Here is a 14,275-nt window from a genome sequence, read left to right as displayed (position 1 = left end):
TTCTTTTTCCAGTCTATCATTGACGGGCATTTGGGTTGGTTCCATGTCTTTGCTATTGAAAATAGTGCTGCAATAAACATACGTGTGCATGTGTCTTTATAGTAGCATGATTTATATTCCTTTGGGTATATACCCAGTAATGGGATTGCTGGATCAAATGGTATTTCTGGTTCTAGATTGAGGAATTGCCATACTGTCTTCCACAATGGTTGAACTAATTTACACTCCCACCAACAGTGTAAAAGCACTCCTATTTCTCCACAGCCTTGCCAGCATCTATTGTTTCCTGACTTTTTAATAATCGCCATTCTGACTGGTGTGAGATGTTATCTCCTTGTGGTTTTGGTTTGCATTTCTCTGATGATTAGTGATGTTGAAATTTATTCTTATGTTTGTTGGCTGCATAAATGTCTTCTTTTGAGAAGTGTCTGTTTAGGCCTGGAGCGGTGGCTCATGCCTGTAATCCCAGCACTTTGGGAGGCTGAGGAGGGCGGGTCATTTGAGGTCAGGAGTTCAAGACCAGTCTGGCCAACATGGTGAAACCCTGTCTCTAGTAAAAATACAAAAATTAGCTGGCCATGGTGGAATATGCTTGTAAGACCAGCTACTTGGGAGACTGAGGCAGAATTGCTTGAACCCAGGAGACAGAAGTTGCAGTGAGTCAGGTTGCACCACTGCACTCCAGCTGGGTGACAGAGTGAGACTCTGTCTCCAAAAAAAAGAGAGAGAAGTGTCTGTTCATATCCTTTGCCCACTTTTTGATGGGGTTGTTTGTTTTTTTCTTGTACATTTATTTAAGTTCCTTGTAAATTCTGGATATTAGGCCTTTTTCAGACGGGTAGATTGCAAAAATTTTCTCCCATCCTGTAGGTTGCCTTTTTGCTCTGATAATAGTTTCTTTTGCTGTGCAGAAGTTCTTCAGTTTGTTGCAACTGCTTTTGGCATTTTTGTCATGAAGACTTTGTGACAAAAATGCCAAAAGCGTTATCTACTCTTGTCCTTGTCACCGAGAAATGCTAATAGTGTTTGAGAATCATGCAGCTTGAGTTGTATTGTGTCAGTGAATTGTATCATATGTGATTTGTTTCACTTTTCTAATATTTTCCATTCTCTTACCTCAAAATAAGCTCAATATTTTGTACCTTTCTGGTATACTCTCGTGGTTATGGACCTGATTTACGTGTTTATCTCGATGGAAGAAGTGCCTTGTGTGCATATGTCTGTGTGTATGCATGCAGAGGTGTCATTTTTAGTATGCTCAGAATCTAAACATATACAATTTGAGATTCACTTAGAACAGAGTCCAGAAGAGTGTTAGAACAGTCCCAGGAAAACATCAAGTTTAGCTGGCAGAGCTCTTCAGTTTCTCTTTTCTGCCTTCTTGATAACCATGTTCTTCTTATAAGTACAACCTAGAACTCACACACATCACAAATGGCCTATTATCCAATAAGTTGGCTACAAGGGAGGCTGGGGCATTGAGATTTTTATCTGCGGGGTTATGGCCCCACTTCATTTTCATCTATAATATTAGAAGACGAGAATTAATACTGGAAGACATTTAGCAGATTCTGTCCACATAAGTATTGTTTACTATTTTCAAGGGCTTTGAAAATGCCAATGAATCTCAGTGTGATGTCTGTGGCAGAATGTATTAGAGATATGAGGAAGTATCTGGGAAGAAAGTAGAGATTGACTTTCCCTTTCCAATCACAATACATAAGCCACACTTAATCTGAACATCACAGGTAACCATCCTTCCACTGAAGTCAATATTTAGAAATACTCATGTTGGTTTCTGATCAAATGCCAGAGGTGCTCACTGATGCTACCGCCAACAGCTTCTCAGGTATGCTCTCTGCATTTGCTGCCCTGTGTTTCTTCCTCAAGTCCCTGTGACCAAGGTGGAAAACTTAGCCTCTCTGAAGGACAGGGCCTGTGTGTAACAGGCAATCAAAGTCTCTCTGGACCAGAGCTATTCTCTACATAGTCAACATAAATCATTGTTCTTTAGGACTCATTAAGTTGACTAAAAGCTTTTACTATTCAAGAGCAATAATTACATGTTGACCAACTAAAACCACCAGAAACTCATCCTTGTTACTTAGAGTAGACAGGGCTCTAAGGGGTGCAATGTATGTGAATCTTCTGGCCTAGAGAAGCAAAGTCAGTGACCAATAGGGTAGAACTGCAAGGGGACATTTGTGACTCGGCAGAGATGTAATGAAGAAATCCTGAAAGCAAGCTTAGAAAATTATCAAAGGACAAAGTTTTTTTCAATTTTCTAGTTTTGACCAAGGCAAGCCTTGCTGGTTAATATATTTCTGTAGAATTTCTTCTCCCACATAAAAGAAGATCATGCTTATATTGGATGTGCTGCCTTTCTTCTCTCAATTATCTATATTTTTTTGCCTGGTGTATATACCAGTTATTATGCACCACTGCTGATCCCTAGAATGGTTGTTGGGAGTAATTTTTCACAGCAGAGCCTTCTGTGTTTCCATCTTGTCTTTACCACTCAGGCTTCACACCTCTGGACAATGACTCAACTTCTGTGTGACTTCCCTAAATTCATCCTATCAGAAAACAATAATATCTGGTACTTATTCTTGTTGTTAGGTGCCAAGCATAGTACTAAGAATATTTCCTATATGTTCTCATTTACTTTTACAACAATCCTGCTGGATAAGAGCTTGTGCTTTGGAGTTAGCCAGGCCTGGGTTAAAGTCTTAATCTTGACTCTTCCTCCCACCACTTGGTGACCTTGGGCAAGTGGCTAATATTCTCTAATACCCAGTTTCCTCAACTTAAAAATAAAGGCCATAATAGTAATTCCCTCATAAAATCATTGTGAGGGTCAAATGAAACAATACATGTTTGGTATCTAAAAGTGCCTACCTCATAATAAGAACTTTGAAAATATTAGTCATATGCTTTTTTTCCTCCTGTTAAGATAGATCTAGGTTGGTTCTACAGCACATAGATAATGTGAGGTGGCGTGTACTTGTGGGCAAGTGGCAAAGAATGTGTAGCAGTGATTCTAGAGGTGATCTCCTAAATGTAACTTAAACTTTCCATTGGACATCTGACCTCATGACCTCTAAAGATCTCTTCTTGTTCTACTCTTAAATATCTCAAAGAGAGGAAATGACACGGGGACTTTGTAAGCTTTGCTAGATGCCGGAAAAAGCAATGACAAATACTAAAATGACTGAGTTTAGACAAAACAAGTTCAGAATTATTTCAAGCATGAGAAAATCAAGAGATATATGGCTTAAAGTCTTCAGTTGCTCAATACAACTGCATTGAAGAGATCAATCTTCAAATTTACTTTCCAAATAGTCATACTACACTAACAATGAGGTATTCTAACTATAGAAGAAATTACTTTAAAGTGTGCTAATACCATATGAAAGTACACTTAAAGAAAAGTTTCATATATGAATATAAGAGGATATATTTTTGTAAGAAGGGCATTTTAAAGAGGAAATAACAATAAAAGATGATTGTGAAAATGCTCTCAATTTTCTTGTTTCATGGTTCTTTGTTTTTGTTTTTGTTTTTTTTAATAATGGGCATAAATGTAGACTTAGGCCCTGTGTATTCTTGGCATTAATACTTTCCAGTTCCATTTTTGTGAAGGAAATTTTACATTGTGTGTGTGTGTGTGTGTGTGTTTACACAGAGAGAGAATGGGTCTTCTTGTCTAAAGACCAATATCAGGTAATATCCACAGAGAATAAGTTAAATCTACTATTGCATACTACCTCCTTGTCTGTGATCTGTGTTGTCTGTGATCTGTATCTTTAGTGTTGTTTTTCATGTGAGACTTATGTAAATACACTTTCATTTTACACAAGGGACTGAGGGTCAGTCAGTTTTCACCGTACTCGTGAGAACAATCACAGGGTTTTCCTTAAAGTAACAATAGTCACCTTTACAATAGAAGCTCTGATTTTAACATATGTGTGTGTGCATCATACTTATTTAATTTTCTCCAGGTATTCCTAGTACTTCTGAGAATATCTGACTTATGGAGTGGGTTTATTTACCATAGAGTTAAAGTAATACCTTTAATAGACATTACATAATACATTAAATGATTACTTTCTATATGAGGTGGAACTCCCCCACCCTAGCCTCATGTCACCACATTTCTGATTTTGTGAGTGTATGTCAGCTAGTTTATGATGGGAAAGTATGCTATCTGGGTTTTCTGATGTCGTGCATGTGATTTCCCAAGGTGTGCAAGTCAATGTCCTCCCAAGATCTTTGAAGTATGGTTCCATGGCTGCTATTGCTGTGTGTGGATTTGCCCTGACTGTGTGCAAACCACTGCCTTATGGGATCCCTAAACTCTAATTTCAAGGGAAGATTTGCGAGACAGATTATTTCCCTTCCCTAGTGGCCATCATCTCTTCCCTCCTCTCTGGCATTCCAGCCTTCTAAAGTAAGGCGGAACATACCATCTGGAGGCCTTTTTGCTCCTGAGTATAAAGACTTCTTTCCTTCTGTAGCCTCCCCAGCATGTATCTGAAGTTTGGTTTGTTGTTTGTCTATGATAGCATCTCCTGACAGACGCTAAAATCCTGGTTGACGTCACAGAAAATTGTTGGTTTATTATACTTAGTAATCATTTTAGTTTCTCAAAAAATCATTTGTTTAATTTCTATGTTAAACTCTGACACTTTCTTAGCTCAAGTTAGGGCAATCTGCATTCATTACAGTAATTCATTTCTTTCAATGGTTGTAACCACTTTGAAGTTTCCATAAATTTGTAAGAATTTTTCAATGGAGACATAGTGAAACTCAGGGGAGATTTTTCTCATGATAATGGTTATAATCAAAACATATGGTCTTTAAAAACAAGAAACAATGGTATTTTACAAAATGTTCATAATCACAACCCTCTTTTTTTAAGGGCTAATTGGTTTCAAAAATTACTTACACTCTTCAGCTCAGCAACTACACTTGCTTGGTTGGGAGTTACGAGACTATACAGTTGTTTGTGGCTGGCACTCCTTTCTGATTGGCTGGTCTGTGTAGCTGGATGGCCATGGAGTGTCACTTGTTAAATATTTTTAATATCCACCCCTGAGTGGACATAAATCAGGCCTTTTCAAACTGAATACTTGTAAAGTCTAGCTTTTCTTTAGTGGTTAAAACTTAACCACTGTAAGGTATGTTGAGTTGCATGTGTTCTTCACTTCTCTGCCTTTTAGCCCACCTCTCTAAGGGCTTAGCTGACTCTGCTGTGTAGCCAGTACTACATAGAAACAATTAGAGCTGTGAACAGGGGATTATTTGCTCCATTAACGTCTTTCTGTTCAGTCTCAGGGCACATCATGCTTTCTCACCTTTTCTAAGTCCAACTCCTCATGCAGAGACAGGTAACACACCATCAAGGAAGTAGCAGACTAGATAGAAGACAGAAACATGAACACATGTAATTATAAAGAGTGATGCATGTCACACAAAATAGCATCAGACATTCGCTAGGGAGTGGGGATATGAGGGTATGGTGAGTTTGCATAAAGAAGCAGGGGCTAGGCCCGGTGCGGTGTCTCACGCTTGTAATCCCAGCATTTTGGGAGGCCAAGGCAGGCGGATCATGAGGTCAGGAGATCGAGACCATCCTGGCTAACCCGGTAAAACCCCGTCTCTACTAAAAACACAAAAAATTAGCCGGGCGAGGTGGCGGGCGCCTGTAGTCCCGGCTACTCGGGAGGCTGAGGCAGGAGAATGGCGTGAACCCGGGAGGCGGAGCTTGCAGTGAGCGGAGATCGCGCCACTGCACTCCAGCCTGGGCGACAGAGCGAGACTCTGTCTCAAAAAAAAAAGCAAACACTGACAGTGATGTGGAGAATGGATTGAGGTGGAGGGAGGGAAACAAGGCCAAGTTTGGAATGTAGACAGCGATTTGGTAGGCTGTGACAATAATCCACATGGAACAGAATGAGATCCAAATTAAGGCAGTGTCATGGAAACAAATATGGAAGACATTTTCCATCCTGAATCAATTGAACTTCGCAGCCGATAGAATGGGACAGTGACAAGGAAGCAGACTAAGATGGCTCCCCAGGTTCTGGCCCATGTAATTAGGTAAATGATGGTATTATACTGTGATAATGAGAGGAGGACCAAGTTTGCCTGGGGGTTGGCTTGGAAGAAGAAAGAGATTTATCTTCCCCCATGAAGCCTCTCCTGATTGACCCAGCGAGAAAGACTATCGTCCTCGTGAGGGATCTGAAAGCTCTGAGAGATTATATCATATCCTAGAAAATCAAACAAAAATCTAATGGCAAAATTGAAAAGTGATGTAAGACTTTCAGCTTCTTCTTTGTGCTAGAAACTATCTTGTTACTAATGTGTCAAGGACAGTGAGATATCCACACTCCTAGGTGTGAACAAGTGGGTCCACTGTCTGTACTGAATTTAAAAACAACTGAAAGTTGGTTTCCTTTTTTTTTTTTTTTTTTTTTTTTGAGACGGAGTTTCTCTCTTGTTGCCTAGGCTAGAGTGCAATGGCATGATCTCGGCTCACTGCAACCTCCGCCTCCTGGGTTCAATCAATTCTCCTGCCTCAGCCTCTTGAGTAGCTAGGATTACAGGAGTGCGCCACCACGTCCAGCTAATTTTGTATTTTTTTATAGAGACAGGATTTCTCCATATTGGTTAGGCTGGTCTTGAACTCCCGACCTTAGGTGATCCACCCTTCCTGGCCTCCCAAAGTGCTGGGATTATAGGCATGAGCCACTGTGCCCAGCTGATTTCCTTTTAATTATCACTATATACTAGCAAATATGAACCATGTCAGAGGTGAAATATTTACCTTTCAAATATTTTTGGTCTAAGTTCTAAATACTGTGGTTACTGTTGATTTTTATAATATATATGTAAACTTCAAATTAGCACGTTTGTAGTATATATCTTTTGACAAACTTTGCATTCTACTTGCAAGTTAACTCAGAGAACTTCCCAGTTATAGAGCTGGCCTTGGATGTATACAATTCAGCTACTTGTGTTCATTTTGATAGTAAATTTATAATGTCCAGGATCTCTCCAGTTTCCTCCAGGGACACTTTGTGCCCTCAGTCTCGGTGGTACTACATACTCCAGTCTTTCAGCATTCAATTTTAAATAAACAACAATACCACAGAGAATGCTGAGACAAAGAAGCAGAACAGGAGCTGTTTCATTTTTGTCATTTGGTGCAAATGTCTTGAATTTTTATTTGTGTTTAAAATTTAAAACAGTGAAAAGGGTACAAATTGTGATGTATAACATTTTCGGCTTGGCAACTTTATTTCATGCATGAAATGTTAGATTGATTAATATTTTTAAAATTGAAATGTATTTTTAAAATATTGTTTTAAAACTAAAGAAGAAATCAAGAAAATAAAACTTTAGTGTTACAATTTAGTAGTTACCTAAATTGTATCTTTGTAGAATTCCTTTTTTAATACAACTCATTGATTAGTTATTGGACAATTATTTATATAAACTATTATATCAGACTATAAAGAATCAAAGTTCATACTGTTTAGGTGGATATAAAAATGATTGAATAATTACCTGTGCATTTTTCCTTTTTTGTATTTTAATATTTTTTAAACATTTTTTAATTTGCATGGTTTTATACATGAAGTTCAACACAAGACAATGTTCATTATCTATATTTCTTTTCTGGCCATTTTATTACTTGTTTCATCTCATGATTATTTCTGAAAATATTTTTATGTATAGAGAAAGGGGTTGCTCAAAATGATGTACTCAGGACCTAAAATAAAATATAATCGGTACCACCTGATTGTGGAATATACATACCACTAGTGGTTTTGATAAAAATTTTTAAAATGAAAGAATTCCTAAACCTATAGTGACTTAACAAGGGATATTTCATTATACAAGAGCCTGGAGGGAAGTAGAAGTTTTTATTTTTTGTTTGTTTGTTTGTTGAGACAGAGTCTCACTCTGTCGCCCAGGCTGGAGTGCAGTGGCGGATCTCGGCTCACTACAAGCTCCGCCTCCTGGGTTCACGCCATTCTTCTGCCTCAGCCTCCCAGTAGCTGGGACTACAGGCGCCCACCACCACGCCCGGCTGATTTTTTGTATTTTTAGTAGAGATGGGTTTCACCGTGTTGGCCAGGATGGTCTCGATCTCCTGACTTTGGGATCCGCCCGCCTTGGCCTCCCAAAGTGCTGGGACCACAGGCTTGAGTCACCGCGCCCAGCCAGAAGTTTTTATTCTTTTACTGCATGTATTTATTTTAATTATGTTTAGCATTGAAAATTTCCTATCATCAGACATGAATGCTTGAGAAAAACATCAGAGATAATAAGAGCAAGAATAAAAATAACTGATAGCTCCCACTATTTGGGAGACTGAGGCAGGAGAACTGCTTGAACCCGGGAGGTGGAGGTTGCGGTGAGCCGAGATCCTGCCATTGCACTCCAGCCTGGGCAACAAGAGCAAAACTCCATCTCAAAAAAATAAATAAATAAAAAATGAGATAAAATAACTGATCATTGGAAGTTGAGTAACAGCCAAAAGCAACTGTCATAGTTATTCCTCTTCAGGAAATATTTATTTGGCAAGACAAACTTTTGGGGGATAGCTTTGTGTGTCCTGAGTATTATAAGATGGATATTCATAATTCAGGACAGGCGAAAAGGAGTATTAACAAGCTTGTCAGATGGACAATTAGAATTGTGTCAACAGGGCCCGGCGGCTCACGCCTATAATCTCAGCACTTTGGGAGCAGAGGTGGGTGGATCACCTGAGGTCAGCAGTTCGAGACCAGCCTAGCTAACATGGTGAAACCCCGTTTCTACTAAAAATACAAAAATTAGCTGGACATGGTTGTGGGTGCCTGTAATCCCAGCCACCTGGGAGGCTGAGGCAGGAGAATCGCTTGAACCAGGGAGGCGCAGGCTGCAGTGAGCCGAAATTGCTTCACTGTACTCCAGCCTGGGCAAGAGTGAGACTCCATCTCAAAAAATATATAAATTAAAAAAAAAAAAATAGAATTGTGCTATTTGTCTCAGTGGGTCATTTTTACACTATAAACATCAGTGTTAGCCTCTGAGAGATAGGAAGTATTATAATACCTTGTTTGTGCCCAGAGGGAGTCCTCTTGATTTTAATGCCTATTTGCAAGCCTGCATTCATCATCGGTTCATTCCTCCATTCAAGAAAAATCCCTGTGCCAGTCAGTATGATTGTGAATGGTCGTTATCCTGCTGATAAGAATATTTAGGAACTACAATGTTTCCATAATCCCGTTGTGAATCAGTGATGTCACCAACTCAGAAAGCTGGTTCTTTTCTCCAGCCCTAACCCACTTTGTGCATTGCTCCGGAGCATACAGTCACGAAAGACAGAACTTGAAGTGATGTCTAATTGCGCCACTAACATCAAGTGATAGCCCTGTGGCTAAATAGAAAGGTAATATATTGTGATAGAAATAGAAATTGCAGGCTAAAAGTGATTTCATAGTTTCAGTCACACATTGGGGAAGGTGAAGTTGTGTGTGTTAGTGTGGTCAGGGGGTGGTGAGTTAGAACTTTCTTACTTTTACAGCTCAACGCTTTCATCTTATTTTGAAGAAACTGAGGACCAGCAAAACTGGGGAACTATCTTCAAATTCGCTCAATGTGTTAGCATTTGAAACAGACATGTTCAAAGGAATAGTCTCATTTTTAGCTATTTCCATGTCCTTTATAAATATCCCCCAAAATTAGGCATTGTATTTTTTCATGGTGGATAAGCAAAGTTTAAACTCCTGCCTAATGCTTATTCCATTTGTTCTGAAACAACCAGTGGTCTCCATGTCATCATGTCAGAAAACCATGATCTAGTTGTGTATCAATGATCTAAATCTATCATGAGATTCCTGGTCTCTAAGACTTTTCCGTTCCATTTCCTCACTCTTAAAATACCTCCCCTGTCCCATGCACTGCTCTGATTGCAAAAGGGCTACTCATTTACCGAGGTTCAGCTCAAGCATTGCCTTTCCATGAAGCTTTGTTCCAGCTGAAGTTAACCTTCTGCAGACCCATGCAAAGTTGTTTGTACCTCTGGTTTGTTTTTTTGGTTTTTTTTAGAGTCTCACTCCATTGCCCAGGCTGGATGGCATGATCTTGGCTCACTGCAACATCCAACTCCCTGGTTCAAGCAATTCTCATGCCTCAGCCTCCTGAGTAGCTGGGATTACAGGGATGCACCACCACACCTGGCTAATTTTTGTATTTTTAGTAAAGATGGTGTTTCACCATGTTGGGCAGGCTGGTCTTAAACTCCTGACCTCAGGTGATCCACCTGCCACAGCCTCCCAAAGTGCTAGGATTACAGGCATGAGCCACCATGCCCAGCCTTGTTTGTACCTCTTTACAGTGTTATATAACACTCTCCTAATTGTCATTCATTTTTATTTCCCATTAGAAGGCAAGCTCCACAAATGCAGACATCCTGTCTGATTCATTCCTAGGCTTCCTAACAACCAGCATGCAAGGTCCCTCAAGCCTTGCTTTCAGCTCAGTAAACTGAAAGAAACAAAGAGTGGTATATAGTAAATTTATTCTAGAAAGATGTCCTCTGGCCGATGTGGTGGCTCACGCCTGTAATCCCAGCACTTTGGGGGGCCAAGATGAGCTGATCACCTGATGTTGGGAGTTCAAGACTAGCCTGACCAACATGAAGAAACCCTATCTTTACTAAAAATACAAAATTAGCTGGGCCTGATGGCTCATGCCTGTAATCCTAGTTACTCAGGAGGCTAAGGCAGGATAATCACTCGAACCCGGGAGGCAGAGATTGCGGTGAGCCGAGATCGTGCCATTGCATTCCAGCCTGTGCAACAAGAGTGAAACTCTGTCTCAAAAAAAAAAAAAAAAAAGAAAAAAGAAAGAAAGAAAAGAAAGGAAAAGAAGGGAAAAGTAAGGAAAAGAAAAGAAAGGTGCCCTCATTGTTAGATACTCCCGCCTTACCAATTAAATGGTAAACTCTTTGAGGCTAAAAGATCTTTGTCTATAACCATCTCATTGTTTTTCATAATTCTAGCACAGACTTATAGGCTCCATAAACTATTATTGACTTATCCAAGAAAATTAAAAGGGAAGTTAGGAGGCTGAGGGAGTCTGTTAATTTCAGGGAGAGGAACGGGCTTCTGGAAACAAGAGTTTCACTTGACCTTTCTGCCTCTGGCCGTCTTACTTTTGTGTTGTAAGTCTAACCACATTCAGGTACACTTCCTTTTGGTAAAATATTTTACCCTTTCTCTTCATTTTTTTGAAAACCTCATCCTTATAACTTACCTTTCAGTTTGGTTTCATTTTAGTTCTGAACTTTTGGAAGCAACTGAATTAAGAAGTCTTAAAGTGAACTTGTTTGAGGTCTCAAAGCAGTTATAAGTAAGTCAATATTAAGAGGTTCTAAAAGTTTTCTGCAGGTCCTTTTTCTCACTCTGATTCCTGGAAACTCAATCAAGTTTCTATTAATCTGAGCAGAGATTAATGAGATGTGAGCAGGAAGGCTTTTTAAGTAGGATGTGAGTGAAAGGTATATTAGGTGTAAGAAAATAGATACAATGAGAACATTTATGCTGGCAAGGAGGGTGTAGAAATGAGGTGAAACCTTGTTCTGGATAGACATGTATGTGAAACTCAGGGTCAAAAGTTCCTCCTTGGTTCAACATCTGACAAGCTGTGTGATCACAGGCAAGGCCTTTAGCTGTCTTTGTATTTAAAAGAGAGTTTTGGCTATAATCTCTGTTACGCTTATGTCATTATAATGTATGATACTGTGAATCTATTCAGAAGAATGCATGAAAATGAGTGAAATAAATAAATGAAGGAGATGGATTAGACATATTGCTAAGAGGGGGGTAGTTCAAAACATAGAAATAAAGGCTAAGAAAGAACTGTAAGAGTGGAGAAAAAATAATTTAAAAGAAAATACTTTTAGGATCATGTGCTTAGCCTTAACTTTACTGGAAAATAAAAAAATACAAATCAACACAAAGTGCATAGCTAAAGGGAAATGAGGAACAAGCCACTGGAAACTGGAGTAAAAGCCATCCTTGTCATACAGTTCCTAAGAACTTGGTAGAAGTGTATCTGTGTCTCAGGACTTTACGGAAAGCAGAAATCAAGAGCAATAATTTAGGATATCTGGTGGAAGAAATATCTAAGCCTCAAAGCATTTAGGCTGCTGTGTGGCTACTTTTAACTGCTTACAGTAAGAGGCAGGAGGGGAAAAAATGACTTAAACATGGAATTTATGATTAAAAGAGAAGCAGAATAGAAAGATTTGGAAAATTCACTGCCTAACCATATAAAAAGTAAAAAGGCATGTTTGGGAGAAAATACTAAGGGTGTGGCCTAGTGACCATTGTTAAAGCAATTAATACGGATAGAAGGGAGTGTAGTACTATTCAAGAAGTTGCGAAAAAGGCCCTGAAGGCATTTCAAAGCCTTTGAGGCTGCCCCTCCCATCATAGGCTCAGAGCTCAGAGGGCAAATTGGTTTCAGAGGAAACTGGAGTGCCTTTTACAGGCTTGCTGCCCAGATCTGCCGCAGGTTTCTGCTCTCTGAATCTCCCCCACCCTTATGAAGGTTCTTTATAATCTCCCCCAACCTTAAGAAGCTTCTTTGTAATCTCCCCAACCTTGAGAATGTACTTTGTGAGATCACCCCTTGCCTCCAAAACATTGCTCTTAACTCCACCGCCTATCCCAAAACCTATAAGAACTAATGATAATCCCACCACACTTTGTTGACTTTCTTTTTGGACTCGGCCTGCCTGCACCCAGGTGAAATAAACAGCCTTGTTGCTCACACAAAGCCGTTTGGTGATCTCTTCACACGGACACGTGAGACACTGTCTTAGTCTGTTTTCTGCTACTATAACCGAATACCTGAGGTTGGATAATTTATGAATCATGGAAGTTTTACTTGGCTCATGGCTCTGTAGGCTGAGAAGTCCAGAGAAGGGTGGGGGAGATTACAAAGTACCAGCACAGTGCTCCTTGGCTGCTCCAGCTATGGCTCAAGTGAACCCAGGTGCAGTTCAACCCACCACTCCGTAAGGTGCAACTGGTAAACCTTGGTGGCACACACTTGTTAAATGTGCAGGCTAGCAGAATGCAAGAAGCGTGGGCCACAACTTCCTCCATGTAGATTTCAAAGGATGCTGTGGACAGCCTGAGGGCCCAGGAAGAGTCCACTCCCATGGCAGTGCCTAGTGGAGGCATGGGAGTGGACCTCCACTGAGACCCGAGAACTGTGGAGCTATTAGCCTGAAGCATTAGCCTGGGAGCTATTAGCCTGAAGCATTAGCCTGGGAGAGCGCAAGTAGGAGTCCCTAACTTGTGAGTGCTGAAGCATCAACCAAGGCCAGCAATGCCATTTTATTTCTCTATTGGGTTTTGGACTTACTTGGGACCTGTTACTTTCTCATTTTTGCCTGTTTCTCCCTTTTGGAATGGGAATATGTATCTTATATCTGTCCTACTACTGTATTTTGGAAGTAGATAACTTGTTTTAATTTCACAGGATCATAGTTGGAGGGAATATGCTTCACAGTGAATCGTGCCTTGAATCTTACCTATATCTGATTAAGATAAGACTCTGAATTTGGCATTTTGAGTTGATTCTGGAATACATTAAAACTTTTGGGGCTATTGAGATGGAATGAATATTTTGTATGTGAAAAGAACATGAGTTTTGGGGGACCAGGGACAGAATGCTATGGTTTGAATGCCCCCTCCAAAATTCATATTGAAATTTTATTGCCATTGTAACAGTATTATGAGGTGAAACCTTTAAGACATCAGTAGATTATGAATGTATTAATGCCCTTATTGTAGGAATAGATTAGTTATCATGGGAGTGGGTGCCGGATAAAAGGATAAATTTTGGCCCCCATTTTTCTCTGTCTTGTGTGCTCCCTTCCACCTTCTGCTTTCTGCCATGAGATAATGCAGCACAAAGGCCTCTGCTAGATGCTGGCACCATGCTCTTGGACTTCTCAGCCTACAGAGCCATGAGCCAAGTAAAACTTCCATGATTCATAAATTATCCAATCTCAGGTATTCGGTTATAGTAGCAGAAAACAGACTAAGACAGTGTCTCACGTGTCCATGTGAAGAGATCACCAAACGGCTTTGTGTGAGCAACAAGGCTGTTTATTTCACCTGGGTGCAGTCCAAAAAGAGAGTGCAGTCCAAAAAGAGAGTCCAAAAAGAGAGTCAAAAAAGAGAGTCAGCAAAGTGTG

The 14,275-nt window shown here is 39.9% G+C and overlaps 1 protein-coding gene across 1 annotated transcript in view; it reads left to right on the top strand.

Moving 5' to 3' along the window:
* BTLA (B and T lymphocyte associated) overlaps nt 1–14,275 on the top strand; it is a 35,661-nt gene that overhangs the window by 5,051 nt on the left and 16,335 nt on the right. The gene's annotated exons all lie outside the window — the stretch shown is intronic.

This window comes from Chlorocebus sabaeus, chromosome 22, assembly GCF_047675955.1.
Source record: "Chlorocebus sabaeus isolate Y175 chromosome 22, mChlSab1.0.hap1, whole genome shotgun sequence".
NCBI classification, from domain to species: Eukaryota; Metazoa; Chordata; class Mammalia; order Primates; family Cercopithecidae; genus Chlorocebus; species Chlorocebus sabaeus.
This window is presented reverse-complemented; position numbering and strand designations above follow the sequence as displayed.